The sequence below is a fragment of the Coregonus clupeaformis genome, unplaced genomic scaffold (genome assembly GCF_020615455.1).
Source record: "Coregonus clupeaformis isolate EN_2021a unplaced genomic scaffold, ASM2061545v1 scaf0720, whole genome shotgun sequence".
Lineage (NCBI taxonomy): Eukaryota > Metazoa > Chordata > Actinopteri > Salmoniformes > Salmonidae > Coregonus > Coregonus clupeaformis.
The window spans coordinates 139,361-157,123 of NW_025534175.1; the positions used below are offsets into that span (position 1 = coordinate 139,361).

At 46.2% G+C, this 17,763-nt stretch overlaps 1 protein-coding gene across 1 annotated transcript in view; it reads right to left on the reverse strand.

Annotated features, from left to right (window-relative positions):
• The window catches only part of LOC121543370 (potassium voltage-gated channel subfamily C member 2), an 84,733-nt gene that overhangs the window by 65,014 nt on the left and 1,956 nt on the right, over positions 1 to 17,763 (reverse strand).

Consider the following 17,763-nt stretch of genomic DNA (forward strand, 5'->3'; position numbering starts at 1 on the left):
TCTTTGTCAGTGGGCAAACGTACAAAATCAGCAGGGGATCAAATACTTTTTTCCCTCACTGTAGATATATATAATAGGCTCATAGTATATATCAGTATATCATCAACTTCACTTGAGAAATACCTCACTGATATGATCTATTGCATGGATTGAGTGGTGCAGTTAAACGTATATACACTACCGGTCAAAAGTTTTAGAACACCTACTCATTCAAGGGTTTTTTACTCTTTTCTACATTGTAGAATAATAGTGAAGACATCAAAACTATGAAATAACACATATGGAATCACGTAGTAATCATAATATATTTTATATTTGAGATTCTTCAAATAGCCACCCTTTGCCTTAATGACAGCTTTGCACACTCTTGGCATTCTCTCAACCAGCTTCACCTGGAATGCTTTTCCAACAGTCTTGAAGGAGTTCCCACATATGCTGAGCAGTTAAAGGCTGCTTTTCCTTCACTCTGCAGTCCGACTCATCCCAAACCATCTCAATTTGGTTGAGGTCGGGGGATTGTGGAGGCCAGGCCATCTGATGCAGCACTCCATCACTCTCCTTCTTGGTCAAATAGCCCTTGCACAGCCTGGAGGTGTGTTTGGGTCACTGTCCTGTTGAAAAACAAATGATAGTCCCACTAAGCCCAAACCAGATGGGATGGCGTATCGCTGCAGAATGCTGTGGTAGCCATGCTGGTTAAGTGTGCCTTGAATTCTAAATAAATCACAGACAGTGTCACCAGCAAAGCACCCCCACACCATAACACCTCCTCCTCCATGCTTTACGGTGGGAAATACACATGCAGAGATAATCCGTTCACCCACACCGCGTCTCACAAAGACAAGGCGGTTGGAACCAAAAATCTCCAATTTGGACTCCAGACCAAAGGACACATTTCCACCGGTCTAATGTCCATTGCTCGTGTTTCTTGGCCCAAGCAAGTCTCTTCTTATTATTGGTGTCCTTTAGTAGTGGTTTCTTTGCAGCAATTCGACCATGAAGGCCTGATTCACACAGTCTCCTCTGAACAGTTGATGTTGATGTGTCTGTTACTTGAACTCCGTGAAGCATTTATTTGGGCGTCAATTTCTGAGGCTGGTAACTCTAATGAACTTATCCTCTGTAGCAGAGGTAACTCTGGGTCTTCCGTTCCTGTGGCGGTCGTCATGAGAGCCAGTTTCATCATAGCGCTTGATGGTTTTTGCGACTGCACTTAAATGAAACTTGAAATTTTCCGTATTGACTGACCTTCATATCATAAAGTAACTGATTGGCTCAAACACATTAAGAAGGAAAGAAATTCCACAAATCAACTTTTAAGAGGGCACACCTCTTAATTGAAATGCATTCCAGGTGACTACCACATGAAGCTGGTTGAGAGAATGCCAAGAGTGTGCAAAGCTGTCATCAAAGCAAAGGGTGGCTTATTTGAAGAATCTCAAAAAATATATATTTTGATTTGTTTAACACTTTTTTGGTTACTACATGATTCCATATGTGTTATTTCATAGTTTTGATGTCTTCACTATTATTCTATAATGTAGAAAATAGCAAAAATAAAGAAAAACCCTTGAATGAGAGGGTGTTCTAAAACTTTTGACTGGTAGTGTATATATTGCATGAATTGTGCCATTAATCAATATCAGGTCAATTACATATAATATAGAAGGCCAGGTTATGTCAGTATCCCACCCACATTGATCCTGTTGAATTCTTATAAACCTAGGCCCATATTCATAGAGTAAGAGTGCTGATCTAGGGTCAGTTTAGACTTTTAAGTCATAATGAATAAGAAGGGGGACCTGATTCTAGATCAGTAATCTAGGACGATTTGTGAATACGGGCCCAGATCTTATTTAAAGATAATTGGCAAACACATACTGAAGTCCAACTTTAACAACAGCTTTGCTGTTCATACATTGATCACATCATTTGTGTATTAGTAAGGCATCTGCCCTCAATGAACCCATTATCACAGAGACACCATTTACCCTGGCACACTGCAGAAGGACTGAATGTTTCGTACTATGATCAATCGTCCATTTCAAGCTCTCACACTGCCTTTCAGTTTTCTGTATGTCCAAGGTTGAGCCGCGTCTCGTCTAATTGGCCACCGAGCTCCGGTTGGCTATATTAAATAATTGGCACCTCTTTTAAGCCTTGTCTTTGAACCAATGGAAATGATCAGCGCAGCGAGTTGAAAGTCGCCTAGTTCATTTCCCGGGATAACCAGGCGTGCAATTAGCATTTGACAAAGATTGGGGAAAATAAATGGCATCCTCCAGCATTTGGAGGCCCATATTTGGAATGGAGCGGGAGAGAAAATGAATTGACTCTGTGGCGTTTTGCTGCTTCAATCGACCCGCGGTTGTCTGACAGTGAGGCGGCCCCTGGTCACGAAGAATCTGGAGGCGAGGTGGACAGCCCATCCCTGGTCACGAGGAATCTGGAGGCGAGGTGGACGGCCCACCCCTGGTCACGAGGAATCTGGAGGCGAGGTGGACAGCCCACCCCTGGTCACAAGGAATCTGGAGGCGAGGTGGACGGCCCATCCCTGGTCACGAGGAATCTGGAGGCGAGGTGGACGGCCCATCCCTGGTCACGAGGAATCTGGAGGCGAGGTGGACGGCCCATCCCTGGTCACGAGGAATCTGGAGGCGAGGTGGACGGCCCATCCCTGGTCACGAGGAATCTGGAGGCGAGGTGGGACGGCCCATCCCTGGTCACGAGGAATCTGGAGGCGAGGTGGACGGCCCATCCCTGGTCACGAGGAATCTGGAGGCGAGGTGGACGGCCCATCCCTGGTCACGAGGAATCTGGCGGCGAGGTGGACGGCCCACCCCTGGTCATGAGGAATCTGACGGCGAGGCTGACTGCCCACCCCTGGTCACAAGGAATCTGACGGCGAGGCGGACGGCCCATCCCTGGTCTCGAGGAATCTGGCGGCAAAGCGGACGGCCCACCGGAATATGAGATGACAACTTCATTTCGGCGCCACGCTGTCGAACGCCTCCGCTGACATCTCATCACAGCCGTGACTTTTTCAGTTTGCAGCCTGGCCTCCGACCGCGTCTGGAAATAAATCCTCTCCACCAAGTGTTAAAGGAAGGATTGGATATGCAAATCACAGGCCTGCTAAGATGGCCTTCTGCCATGAAGGGAGGAGAGGGGAGTCAGTCCCCAGAACATCCCTTGCTCTAAATATGACAACTCCACTGATACATTAGTCTGAGTTCTAAACAACATGGACACCCATGTGAAAAATGTGACCTTTGACTAAAGACCTCCAGAAGGCCTTTAAATCCTTACAGACAAAAGCAAAGCATGACATACTGTCAAGCGAGACACGATTAGTATTACCAGAGCTCAAACACTCCAACTTATCTTTCCCACAGTTTTACTACTCACTGACGGCCAATTGAGGCTTTGATTTTGAAAAAATATAAATGGGTTTTATTCATCACGTTTTGAATGTGTTAGCATAAGAGTTGAGGGATGGTGCTGGAAAATGGCATGCTTAATACGCCCATTGTCCTTGAGAGGCACTCGATCTTAGTGAACAGTAGGGACATCAATAATGTAGCAGGACAAATGGTATTTATATTAAAACTAATGTGGCCCTGTGCATATCGGGCCCCGCTATGCACTCTAGGAGCATTACGTTGGCAGAAGGAGCGCTTTCTGAGGGCCCACACACCTTTCACATGCATGCCATCACCATCAGCATCACATCCATAAATGCATGAGACAGGCAATATACTGTATCTCTTTTATCCTTACCTATTCTAAAGTGCAGTTTCCGCTGTAACATACAGGCTAGTCGTGGGTGGGTGTAAGAGAGGTGGTTCAGAACCAGCCTGAGACCTGAAGACTTGCGTTAGCTCCCTGAGCTGATATCTAAGCTTGAGTTCAGTGGGTAAAACAGCCCTTTGGCGAGCAAGAGACTCTTGGTCGGTCACAGGTGCTTGTTCCAGAAAATATTAATGTGAAGAACAACTTGGTAGTTTTCAAGTTCTAGCACCTCAAAACGTTATCCTATTAAAAACCTCTACCCTTACTAGTGCCCTCTGACCAATAATCTTATCAAGGCAGAAACTGCCTCCATTCATCAGTGTGACGTTACCACAAACGCCCGGCTTCAGACACAAACAAAGAAAGCATGAAGCAGGAGGCACTCTCCAGCGCACATGTGCAGATACTTAAAATTACCTACGTGGGTGCTGCTACCGAGGGCAGCCTCTTGCTTTGCGACCTCTCAATAGAGTCTTTGTTTGCGCCACTGTTTATTCTCAGGTCATATCACTGAGTCTGTGCAACAGCTGAACATGTTCCATTCCAAGATCCATGTTTCTATTTCTAGAACACGTGTTTTGGGTAACATGCATGAGATGCCGCATTTGTACATGTTTCAAATGCATAACATGCTCAATACCATCATGTATCAGAGACACTTAAATATTTGCTGTGAGGGTGTATAGGATTAACCCCCCACTCCCCTGAACATTAATTAGCTTTAACAGGTCAGAATCTCTCAAGGACAAGGGCAAGACTGTGTGGCAATGACTGACTTCCCACAATCCATCAGGCTCCTGTCCTTCCTGAGCGATGATGGCGGTCGTTATTTCATCACGCCACAGCCTCTCCTTCACATGTGGTCCTTTAGACAGTTTGTTTCGTTTTAACTGGTAAGTGTAGTGATATTTCTTTATGGCGTTTGGCCAGGGCATGAGCTGATGCAGCACACAAGGAAAGGGGGAGAAAGAGAGAGTGAGAAAGAGAGAAATGGATGCAGCCTTGTGAAGCTCAGCACATGGCAGACACCCTCTCTACTCTCTGAGGCGTGGGGTTCACTCAGGCATACGGAACGTCTCTCTCTCATTAACAATCCATGAACATACATACTCATGCTCACTCACACACACACACACACATACACAAATACACAGTCACACACACACACCATACACACACACCCTGTGTTCACCATGGCAGCACACTCAAGTACTACTCCCCCAGCTCTCACAATATGATCAAACTGGATCAATCCTACGTCATGGATCAGTCCTACGTCATGGATCAGTCCTACGTCATGGATCAGTCCTACGTCATGGATCAGTCTTACATCATTGATCAGTCACCTGTCATGGATCAGTCACCTGTCATGGATCAGTCTTACATCATTGATCAGTCACCTGTCATGGATCAGTCCTACTTCATGGATCAGTCCTACGTCATGGATCAGTTCTACGTCATGGATCAGTCACCTGTCATGGATCAGTCCTACGTCATGGATCAGTCACATGTCATGGATCAGTCCTACATCATGGATCAGTTCTACGTCATGGATCAGTCACCTGTCATGGATCAGTCCTACATCATGGATCAGTCACCTGTCATGGATCAGTCATACGTCATGGATCCGTCCTACGTCATGGATCAGTCACCTGTCATGGATCAGTCACCTGTCATGGATCAGTCACCTGTCATGGATCAGTCACCTGTCATGGATCAGTCACCTGTCATGGATCAGTCCTACCTCATGGATCAGTCACCTGTCATGGATCAGTCCTACATCATGGATCAGTCCTACATCATGGATCAGTCACCTGTCATGGATCAGTCCTATATCATGGATCAGTCCTACATCATGGATCAGTCCTACATCATGGATCAGTCCTACATCATGGATCAGTCCTACATCATGGATCAGTCACCTGTCATGGATCAGTCCTATATCATGGATCAGTCACCTGTCATGGATCAGTCCTATATCATGGATCAGTCCTACATCATGGATCAGTCACCTGTCATGGATCAGTCACCTGTCATGGATCAGTCACCTGTCATGGATCAGTCCTACATCATGGATCAGTCACCTGTCATAATGTGGTTGACTACCATCAACAACAGTAGGAAAAGAAGGTCACTTTTAAGCACTTGATGATGACGAGGCCAAAATGATAGCTCCTTAACGACGTGGCTAATATTGTGAGTTATTACACTGCAAAGGAGAGTAGTGTGGGATGATTGACGGGAGAGATTAACGTGACTGGCAGTGGCTACAAACATACCCAGCGGCGTGCCGACGCCACCCACGCACAGGCAGGCATTTCTGTTTACACGTCAGGTTGAATTCACTCAAAGGGCACAGCAGTCAGCTGTTACCACATCACCGGGTTACCTTGCACTCCTAAACTTAGACAGAACAGACCTATAGGTGCTTGTAATGGCAGAACAGACCTATAGGTGTTTGTAATGGCAGAACAGACCTATAGGTGCTTGTAATGACAGAACAGGCCTATAGGTGCTTGTAATGACAGAACAGACCTATAGGTGCTTGTAATGACAGAACAGACCTATAGGTGCTTGTAATGACAGAACAGACCTATAGGTGCTTGTAATGACAGAACAGACCTATAGGTGCTTGTAATGACAGAACAGACCTATAGGTGCTTGTAATGACAGAACAGACCTATAGGTGATTGTGATGACAGAACAGGCCTATAGGTGCTTGTAATGACAGAACAGACCTATAAGTGCTTGTAATGACAGAACAGACCTATACAGTGAGGGAAAAAAGTATTTGATCCCCTGCTGATTTTGTACGTTTGCCCACTGACAAAGACATGATCAGTCTATAATTATAATGGTAGGTTTATTTGAACAGTGAGAGACAGAATAACAACAAAAGAATCCAGAAAAATGCATGTCAAAAATGTTATAAATTGATTTGCATTTTAATGAGGGAAATAAGTATTTGACCCCTCTGCAAAACATGACTTAGTACTTGGTGGCAAAACTCTTGTTGGCAATCAGAGGTCAGACGTTTCTTGTAGTTGGCCACCAGGTTTGCACACATCTCAGGAGGGATTTTGTCCCACTCCTCTATGCAGATCTTCTCCAAGTCATTAAGGTTTCGAGGCTGACGTTTGGCAACTCGAACCTTCAGCTCCCTCCACAGATTTTCTATGGGATTAAGGTCTGGAGACTGGCTAGGCCACTCCAGGACCTTAATGTGCTTCTTCTTGAGCCACTCCTTTGTTGCCTTGGCCATGTGTTTTGGGTCATTGTAATCATAGAATACCCATCCACGACCCATTTTCAATGCCCTGGCTGAAGGAAGGAGGTTCTCACCCAAGATTTGACGGTACATGGCCCCGTCCATCGTCCCTTTGATGCGATGAAGTTGTCCTGTCCCCTTAGCAGAAAAACACCCCCAAAGCATAATGTTTCCACTTTCATGTTTGACGGTGGGGATGGTGTTCTTGGGGTCATAGGCAGCATTCCTCCTCCTCCAAACACGGCGAGTTGAGTTGATGTCAAAGAGCTCCATTTTGGTCTCATCTGACCACAACACTTTCACCCAGTTCTCCTCTGAATCATTCAGATGTTCATTGGCAAACTTCAGACGGGCATGTATATGTGCTTTCTTGAGCAGGGGGACCTTGCGGGCGCTGCAGGATTTCAGTCCTTCACGGCGTAGTGTGTTACCAATTGTTTTCTTGGTGACTATGGTCCCAGCTGCCTTGAGATCATTGACAAGATCCTCCCGTGTAGTTCTGGGCTGATTCCTCACCGTTCTCATGATCATTGCAACTCCACGAGGTGAGATCTTGCATGGAGCCCCAGGCCGAGGGAGATTGACAGTTCTTTTGTGTTTCTTCCATTTGCGAATAATCGTAAAAACTGTTGTCACCTTCTCACCAAGCTGCTTGGCGATGGTCTTTTTTCTGGATTTTGTTGTTGTTATTCTGTCTCTCACTGTTCAAATAAACCTACCATTAAAATTATAGACTGATCATTTCTTTGTCAGTGGGCAAACGTACAAAATCAGCAGGGGATCAAATACTTTCTTCCCTCACTGTAGGTGCTTGTAATGACAGAACAGACCTATAGGTGCTTGTGATGACAGAACAGGCCTATAGGTGCTTGTGATGACAGAACAGGCCTATAGAAAGGCACAAAGTGCATATTATGTGCCAGCATTGACACAGGCAGGCTCTCTCTGACACACGTAGCTGTGACAATTCGCCACAGAAAGAAGCAGGTAAAACAAAACCTCCTTCATCCACCTAGCTCCTTAGAATATCTTATAGGAGACATTATTAAAAACACATGCATAAAGACAACGCCCTATTGGCCCTCAAAAACATGTAATGCCTTTTATGCATCCAATATGTAAGTACATAAAGGATTATGGAGCGGCGGTGGTGGTGGGGGGTGGGTCATGTTTGACGGTTTCACAGACCGGGCAGCTCTGAATGAAAACAGGAAGAGAGCGAGCATGAGCGAGCGTGTTGCCATGACAACAGGCTGAGCGAGCGCAAGCCTGGGCCGGGGTCGGGAGCATCTCCAGGTGCGCGGCGGGCGGGCGGCAGCGGCAACCCAGACGGTGTGGGTTTAACCTCTTAAGTGGCAGGAAGCAAAGTTTCAGTCTCTGAAGGGATCATGGGAAATGAAAGAAAGCGGAGGAAAGAGTCAGAGTCTGGGCGTCGGAAGGGGAACCTCCGCCTTCGAGTGACTGTATACAGGCACAAACAACATGATAATGATAATGGTTTGTTTTACCATCCCAATCCTGCCACGGCCAACTACAGAGATACAAGAAGAGACAAACAAACCGATTAGCAACACAGGAGAACACACACACACAGACACTGAGCGTAGCTTAAGGGGAGATATGAATGGGTGGTCCTCTGTAGCTCAGCTGGTAGAGCACGGCGCTTGTAACGCCAAGGTAGTGGGTTCGATCCCCGGGACCACCCATACACAAAAAAATAAAAAAATAAAAATGTATGCACGCATGACTGTAAGTCGCTTTGGATAAAAGCGTCTGCTAAATGGCATATTATAATGGAGAGAACAGTATGGATTCATCAATCCGTAGGACTTTACATTTACGTCATTTAGCAGACGCTCTTATCCAGAGCGACTTATAGTTAGTGAGTGCATACATTCTTTTTTATACTGGCCCCCCGTGGGAATTGAACCCACAACCCTGGCGTTGCAAACGCCATGCTCTACCAACTGAGCTACATCCCTGCCGGCCATTCCCTCCCCTACCCTGGACGACGCTGGGCCAATTGTGCGCCACCCCATGGGTCTCCCGGTCACGGCCGGCTACGACAGAGCCTGGATTCGAACCAGGATCTCTAGTGGCACAGCTAGCACTGCAATGCAGAGCCTTAGACCACTGCGCCACTTGGGAGGCCCGGGGACACACCCCCCACACACACATACACAACTGCTGTTGTTATCAGCTAGCATAAGCATTCACAGATGGAGGAGCACATTGACATTCTGAAGCCTGCTATGTGACGTCAGCAGGGGGTAATTTGAAAGAGTTCATTTTAAGGGTTTTCCTCCAATCAGTAATCGGTTCCCAGCACTACCAGAATTCTCTGGGCATTCTAGGGCCAGTTCTAGCTGAACACTGGGCACACAGGCACTAGAACACTGTGATGTCTGTAGAATGATGTCAGAAAAGGAGAAACTCACGTAATGTGCAGCTGTACCTCTTGCCCCTTCATATACAGTACAAACTCATGGTGTGCTTCTCAAATGGCACCTTATTCCCTATATACTGTGGGAATAGGGTGCCAGAGAATAGGCTGCCTTTTGGGACGCAGCCATATTCACACGTATCATCAACTGTTGTTATTGTCACCATCACCATCATAACCATGCACCACACTACCCTGTAAACAGAAGCAGCACTGTGCAAAACACATTATACTCCCTACAGCAAATCCCAGACTGAGCTCCTGACTGTGGTGTGGTGGTCTTCCGGTCTGTTTTAGCAGAGGTCCAAGTTGAGGGGCACGGAGGAGGTCAAAGTTGAGGGGCATGGAAGAGGTTAAAGTTGAGGGGCACGGAAGAGGTCAAAGTTGAGGGGCACGGCAGAGGTCAAAGTTGAGGGACACGGCAGAGGTCAAAGTTGAGGGACACGGCAGGGGTCAAAGTTGAGGGGCACGGAAGACTCTAGATGGCGTTGAGAGCACTTCATAATATGACTACCTCAAATGGCAACATCAGTGTTAATTAAAACAATTTGAGATAACTACTCAAGCTTTAGCATGTATGTGTAACAGGAAACATCCAAAGACAGGATAGGGGCTGACCCACAATACAGCTGAACAGGGCCTGTGTTCTCTGACCCATCCTCACATTCATCCGTCATTGCTGAAAGGCATGTGAGATGTGGGGATTTGTTCCCTCTGTTAAGTGTTTGCTATAGACATACCCTCTTGTCTTGGTGCTAGTCAGTGCTAGTAGGAAAAGCCAAGTGCATTTTTCACTGTCTGATCCGTGGGATTTATTTAAGATAATGCCTACTGGCATCAGTAGTTCTCTGGTATAACAGTGACTGAGGGGACGGCGGTGGCGGCTGGAGTTGCAGCAACGCCAACCAGCCATCTAATTTCCAAGGGAACAAGTCCCCATTATTCTACTTTAACACCTTGTCAAGGGAGGATTAGGAGCCTGTGGGTTCTCTAGCACATGCCGTCTGGGGAGGTGAGAGATCTCAGCCTCGCAGCGCTCAGGGGGGGAAGTAAAGCCCAGGAGCCCAGGAATAACATGAGAGAGGGGCTTAGGCATCAAAGTGAAGCAGTCAGGCAGCCTCCTCCACCACACTGAGACAAGAGATTACCATGAGCATCATCAGAGGACCATGGGGGAGTGACCTCTATGAACGCAATTACAGAAATACTGTAGTTGAAGACTGAGTGGGGACTTTGATTGTCATTTCTTCTCCGTGTCACTCCGTTCTGACTCCTGAAGTGTGTGTGTGTGTGTGTGTGTGTGTGTGTGTGTGTGTGTGTGTGTGTGTGTGTGTGTGCGTGCGTGCGTGCGTGCGTGCGTGCGTGCGTGCGTGCGTGCGTGCGTGCGTGCGTGCGTGCGTGCGTGCGTGCGTGCGTGCGTGCGTGCGTGCGTGTGTGTGTGTGTGCGTGCGTGTGTGTGTGTGTGTGTGCCTGCTAAAAGTTCCCTAGGTATTGACTGACTGACTGGGAGAAGGGGAGGGGCAAGGTCAAAGACCACGCCTCCCTTCCCCCTCGCCAGTTCGTAAAAAATGTAGATTGCGGGCAGACAGAACCTCGGATTAGACGGTTGGGGAAACAATTAATTATTCACTGGATCAATGGTCCAGACGTTTTATCTCCTTGTGTGGTGCGCTCTATACTCCTGGTGTGGGATCAAAGCCAGCTATCTAATGGAGACTTTGTTTGACAAGTTATGTCAAGGTGCAGGAGAGAGAGGGGGATCAAATAAATAAATCACATTGTTATTGATTGTATATAATTGATGTATCAAAAGCAAAAGGGAGAGCGGCCAGGTCCTGCTTTCATAAAGTGTCTCAGAGTAGGCGTGCTGATCAAATCAAATCAAATCAAATTGTATTTATCACATGCGCCGAATACAACTGGTGTAGACTTTACAGTGACTTTACTTACGAACCTTTCCCAACGATGCAGAGTTTAAAAATAATAATTCAAAATAAAATATTAACTAACACAAGAGGAATAAAATAAAATACACAAGAATGGAGCTATATACAGGGAGTACCAGTACCAGATCAATGTGGAGCTATATACAGGGAGTACCAGTACCAGGTCAATGTGGAGCTACAGTGGGGAGAACAAGTATTTGATACACTGCCGATTTTGCAGGTTTTCCTACTTACAAAGCATGTAGAGGTCTGTAATTTTTATCATAGGTACACTTCAACTGTGAGAGACGGAATCTAAAACAAAATTTAGAAAATCACATTGTATGATTTTTAAGTAATTAATTTTCATTATTATTGCATGACATAAGTATTTGATACATCAGAAAAGCAGAACTTAATATTTGGTACAGAAACCTTTGTTTGCAATTACAGAGATCATACATTTCCTGTAGGTCTTGACCAGGTTTGCACACACTGCAGCAGGGATTTTGGCCCACTCCTCCATACAGACCTTCTCCAGATCCTTCAGGTTTCGGGGGCTGTCGCTGGGCAATACGGACTTTCAGCTCCCTCCAAAGATTTTCTATTGGGTTCAGGTCTGGAGACTGGCTAGGCCACTCCAGGACCTTGAGATGCTTCTTACGGAGTCACTCCTTAGTTGCCCTGGCTGTGTGTTTCGGGGTCGTTGTCATGCTGGAAGACCCAGCCACGACCCATCTTCAATGCTCTTACTGAGGGAAGGAGGTTGTTGGCCAAGATCTCGCGATACATGGCCCCATCCATCCTCCCCTCAATACGGTGCAGTCGTCCTGTTCCCTTTGCAGAAAAGCATCCCCAAAGAATGATGTTTCCACCTCCATGCTTCACGGTTGGGATGGTGTTCTTGGGGTTGTACTTATCGTTCTTCTTCCTCCAAACACGGCGAGTGGAGTTTAGACCAAAAAGCTATATTTTTGTCTCATCAGACCACATGACCTTCTCCCATTCCGCCTCTGGATCATCCAGATGGTCATTGGCAAGTTTCAGACGGGCCTGGACATGCGCTGGCTTGAGCAGGGGGATCTTACGTGCGCTGCATGATTTTAATCCATGACGGCGTAGTGTGTTACTAATGGTTTTCTTTGAGACTGTGGTCCCAGCTCTCTTCAGGTCATTGACCAGGTCCTGCCGTGTAGTTCTGGGCTGATCCCTCACCTTCCTCATGATCATTGATGCCCCACGAGGTGAGATCTTGCATGGAGCCCCAGACCGAGGATGATTGACCGTCATCTTGAACTTCTTCCATTTTCTAATAATTGCGCCAACAGTTGTTGCCTTCTCACCAAGCTGCTTGCCTATTGTCCTGTAGCCCATCCCAGCCTTGTGCAGGTCTAAAATTGTATCCCTGATGTCCTTACACAGCTCTCTGGTCTTGGCCATTGTGGAGAGGTTGGAGTCTGTTTGATTAAGTGTGGACAGGTGTATTTTATACAGGTAACGAGTTCAAACAGGTGCAGTTAATACAGGTAATGAGTGGAGAACAGGAGGGCTTCTTAAAGAAAAACTAACAGGTCTGTGAGAGCCGGAATTCTTACTGGTTGGTAGGTGATCAAATACTTATGTCATGCAATAAAATGCAAATTAATTACTTAAAAATCATACAATGTGAGTTTCTGGATTTTTGTTTTAGATTCCGTCTCTCACAGTTGAAGTGTACCTATGATAAAAATTACAGACCTCTACATGATTTGTAAGTAGGAAAACCTGCAAAATCGGCAGTATATCAAATACTTGTTCTCCCCACTGTATATACAGGGAGTACCAGTACCAGATCAATGTGGATCTATATACAGGGAGTACCAGTGGAGCTATATACAGGGAGTACCAGTACCAGATCAATGTGGAGCTATATACAGGGAGTACCAATACCAGATCAATGTGGAGTTATATACAGGGAGTACCAGTACCAGATCAATGTGGAGCTATATACAGGGAGTACCAGTACCAGATCAATGTGGAGCTATATACAGGGAGTACCAGTACCAGATCAATGTGTGGCTATATACAGGGAGTACCAGTGCCAGATCAATGTGGAGCTATATACAGGGAGTACCAGTACCAGATCAATGTGCAGAGGTACGAGGTATTTGAGGTAGATATGTACATGAAGGCAGGGTAAAGTGACTAGGCATCAGGATCGAGGTATTTGAGGTAGATACAGTGGGGTAAAAAATTATTTAGTCAGCCACCAATTGTGCAAGTTCTCCCACTTAAAAAGATGAGAGAGGCCTGTAATTTTCATCATAGGTACACGTCAACTATGACAGAAAATTGGAGAAGAAAAAAATCCAGAAAATCACATTGTAGTATTTTTAATGAATTTATTTGCAAATTATGGTGGAAAATAAGTATTTGGTCACCTACAAACAAGCAAGTTTTCTGGCTCTCACAGACCTGTAACTTCTTCTTTAAGAGGCCCCTCTGTCCTCCACTCGTTACCTGTATTAATGGCACCTGTTTGAGCTTGTTATCAGTATAAAAGACACCTGTCCACAACCTCAAACAGTCACACTCCAAACTCCACTATGGCCAAGACCAAAGAGCTGTCAAAGGACACCAGAAACAAAATTGTAGACCTGCACCAGGCTGGGAAGACTGAATCTGCAATAGGTAAGCAGCTTGGTTTGAAGAAATCAACTGTGGGAGCAATTATTAGGAAATGGAAGACATACAAGACCACTGATAATCTCCCTCGATCTGGGGCTCCACGCAAGATCTCACCCCGTGGGGTCAAAATGATCACAAGAATGGTGAGCAAATATCCCAGAACCACACGGGGGGGCCTAGTGAATGACCTGCAGAGAGCTGGGACCAAAGTAACAAAGCCTACCATCAGTAACACACTACGCCGCCAGGGACTCAAATCCTGCAGTGCCAGACGTGTCCCCCTGCTTAGGCCAGTACATGTCCAGGCCCGTCTGAAGTTTGCTAGAGTGCATTTGGATGATCCAGAAGAGGATTGGGAGAAAGTCATATGGTCAGATGAAACCAAAATAGAACATTTTGGTAAAAACTCAACTCGTCGTGTTTGGAGGACAAAGAATGCTGAGTTGCATCCAAAGAACACCATACCTACTGTGAAGCATGGGGGTGGAAACATCATGCTTTGGGGCTGTTTTTCTGCAAAGGGACCAGGACGACTGATCCGTGTAAAGGAAAGAATGAATGGGGCCATGTATCGTGAGATTTTGAGTGAAAACCTCCTTCCATCAGCAAGGGCATTGAAGATGAAACGTGGCTGGGTCTTTCAGCATGACAATGATCCCAAACACACCGCCCGGGCAACGAAGGAGTGGCTTCGTAAGAAGCATTTCAAGGTCCTGGAGTGGCCTAGCCAGTCTCCAGATCTCAACCCCATAGAAAATCTTTGGAGGGAGTTGAAAGTCCGTGTTGCCCAGCGACAGCCCCAAAACATCACTGCTCTAGAGGAGATCTGCATGGAGGAATGGGCCAAAATACCAGCAACAGTGTGTGAAAACCTTGTGAAGACTTACAGAAAACGTTTGACCTGTGTCATTGCCAACAAAGGGTATATAACAAAGTATTGAGAAACTTTTGTTATTGACCAAATACTTATTTTCCACCATAATTTGCAAATAAATTCATAAAAAATCCTACAATGTGATTTTCTGGATTTTTTTTTCTCATTTTGTCCGTCATAGTTGACGTGTACCTATGATGAAAATTACAGGCCTCTCTCATCTTTTTCAGTGGGAGAACCTGCACAATTGGTGGCTGACTAAATACTTGTTTTCCCCACTGTATGTACATGAAGGCAAGGTAAAGTGACTAGATAAAGTGCAAGATAGGTGCAAGATAAAGTCAGTGCAGTCTGGCTATTTAGCAGTCTTATGGCTTTGGGGTAGATGCTGTCTCCAAGCCTGTTTGTCCGAGAGCCAATGCTCCGGTACCGTTAGCCGGACAGTACCAGAGTGAACAGTCTATGGCTTGGGAGTCTTTGGCAATCTTTCGGGCCTTTCTCTGACACCGCCTGATATAGAGGTCCTGGATGGCAGGGAGCTCGGCCCCAGTGATGTATTGGGCTGTCCGCACCACCCTTTGTAGCACTTTGCGGTCAAGGGCGGTGCAATTGCCATACCAAGCGGTGATGCAGCCAGTCAAGATGCTCTCGATGATGCAGCTGTATGCCCTCTTCACAACTGTACGGGTGTGTGTGGACCATGTTAAGTCCTTAGTGATGTGGACGCCAAGGAAGTTGAAGCTCTCGAGACGTCCCACAACAGCCCCGTCGATGTGGATGTGGGCGTGCTCTCCCCTCTTTCTTCTATAGTCCACGATCAGCTCCTTGGTCTTACTGGCGCAGCAAACTTGATGATGGTGTTGGAGTCGTACGCGGCCACGCAGTCGTGGGTAAACAGGGAGTATAGGAGGGGACTAAGCACACACCCCTGAGGGGCCCCTGTGTTGAGGGTCAGAGTGGAGTAGGTGTTGTTGCCTACCCTCACCACCTGGGGCCGGCCCGTCAGGAAGTCCAGGAACCAGTTGCAGAGGGAGGGGTTCAGTCCCAGGGGCCCTAGCTTGGTGATGAGCTTGGAGGGCACTATGGTGTTGAACACTGAGCTGTAGTCTATGAACAGCATTCTCACATAGTTATTTCCCCTTTTGTCCAGGTCGGAGAGGGTAGTGTGAAGTGCAATTGAGATTTTGTCATCTGTGGATCTTTTGGGGCGGTCTGCGAATTGGAGTGGGTCTAGGGTGTCTGGGAGGATGGTGTTGATGTGTCTCATGACCAGCCATTCAAAGCACTTCATAAATACAGATGTGAGTGCTACAGGGCGATAGTCATTTAGGCAGGTTACCTTGGAGCCCTTGGGAAGAGGGACAATGATGGTCATCTTAAAACATGTTGGGATTACAGACTGGGACAAGGAGGGATTGAAAATGTCTGTGAAGACACCTGCCAGCTGGTCTGTGCATGCTTTGAGAACGCGCCCTGGTATTCCATCTGGCCCGCGGCCTTGTGATTGTTAACCTGTTTAAACGTTTTGCTCACATCGGCCACTGAGAGCGAGATCACACAGTGTTATATTCCTCGAAGCAAGCATAAAAGGCATTTAGCTCATTTGGGAGTTCTGCATCGCTGGGCAGCTCATGGCTGAGTTTCCCTTTGTAATCCGTTATTGTCTACAAACCCTGCCACATACGACGAGCATCGTAGCCGGTGTAATAGGATTCCACCTTCCTCCTAAATTGTCCTTTTGCATGTTTGATGTCTCGTCGGAGGTTGAAGCGGGATTTATTGTATGCGTCCATGTCTATGTCCATGTTCCATTGTAAGTGGTAGCGCTAGGCTTTAGCCCAGCGCGGATTTAGGATCAGTTGTGCCTTTTATATCATAATGGAAACATATTACATGGGCTGTGGGGATCTGATCCTAGATCAGCACTCCGAGTGACAAGCTTTGTGGATACGGGCCCTGGCTTCATTATTCTATCCAGCTCAAGACAGACCTGTCTGTTTCAAGGCACTGTCAACAGTACAGTCTCCCCAGGGAGATGCTATTAATGGGCCTCCTGCTAGTGAGAGATGAGATGGGTATAAACAAGACCGTTTAGGCAGGAGGAAGATGAGACAGGAGGTCATTTTAGTCTCCTAAAATGATGGGGTGCACACTGTGACATGACAGCGGCCAAGAGCCTCTGGTGCGCTGACTCCATAGCCAGCCGGCCAATGAGATGGTTATCTACTGCCCATTGAGCAAAACAACTGCAGGCCAGTAAACACTAGTCCTGCACTGGTCAGGTGAGCATACAGTTGGCATGGATAAGGTGTGGACTGATAGGTACAAGGCTCACCCTAACATTTCAGTGAGAGAAGACACATTTGCCAGGAGTCCAATTAACAAATGATTGACAGCAACCTATAGAATTCGACTTAAATCAACAAGAAATAACTGATAGATAACAAAGTATGCAAAAGAGCCAATTGTAAGTGACAGTTAGTCTAACGCCCTCTGCGTTAGGTAAAGATTCTGAAATACTTTCTCACGCAGGCTATTAATATGGGGCGCACATCTCACTCCAACATGTAAAATTGCCCAAGAGCATTTCAATCAAAGCAATCAATTCATGTTTTAGTGTTTACATTGTTACAATGATCGAATTTCGGCTCATGTCCTGACCATTGCTGTAACCATTTAAAATGAATTGATATTTTAAACGTACATTTTGAAATTAATTAATCATTTTAAATAAATAACTGTCCGAATCTTGTGCGTAAAAGTAGGCTTAAGGCCAAATACGTAATGTTTCTGG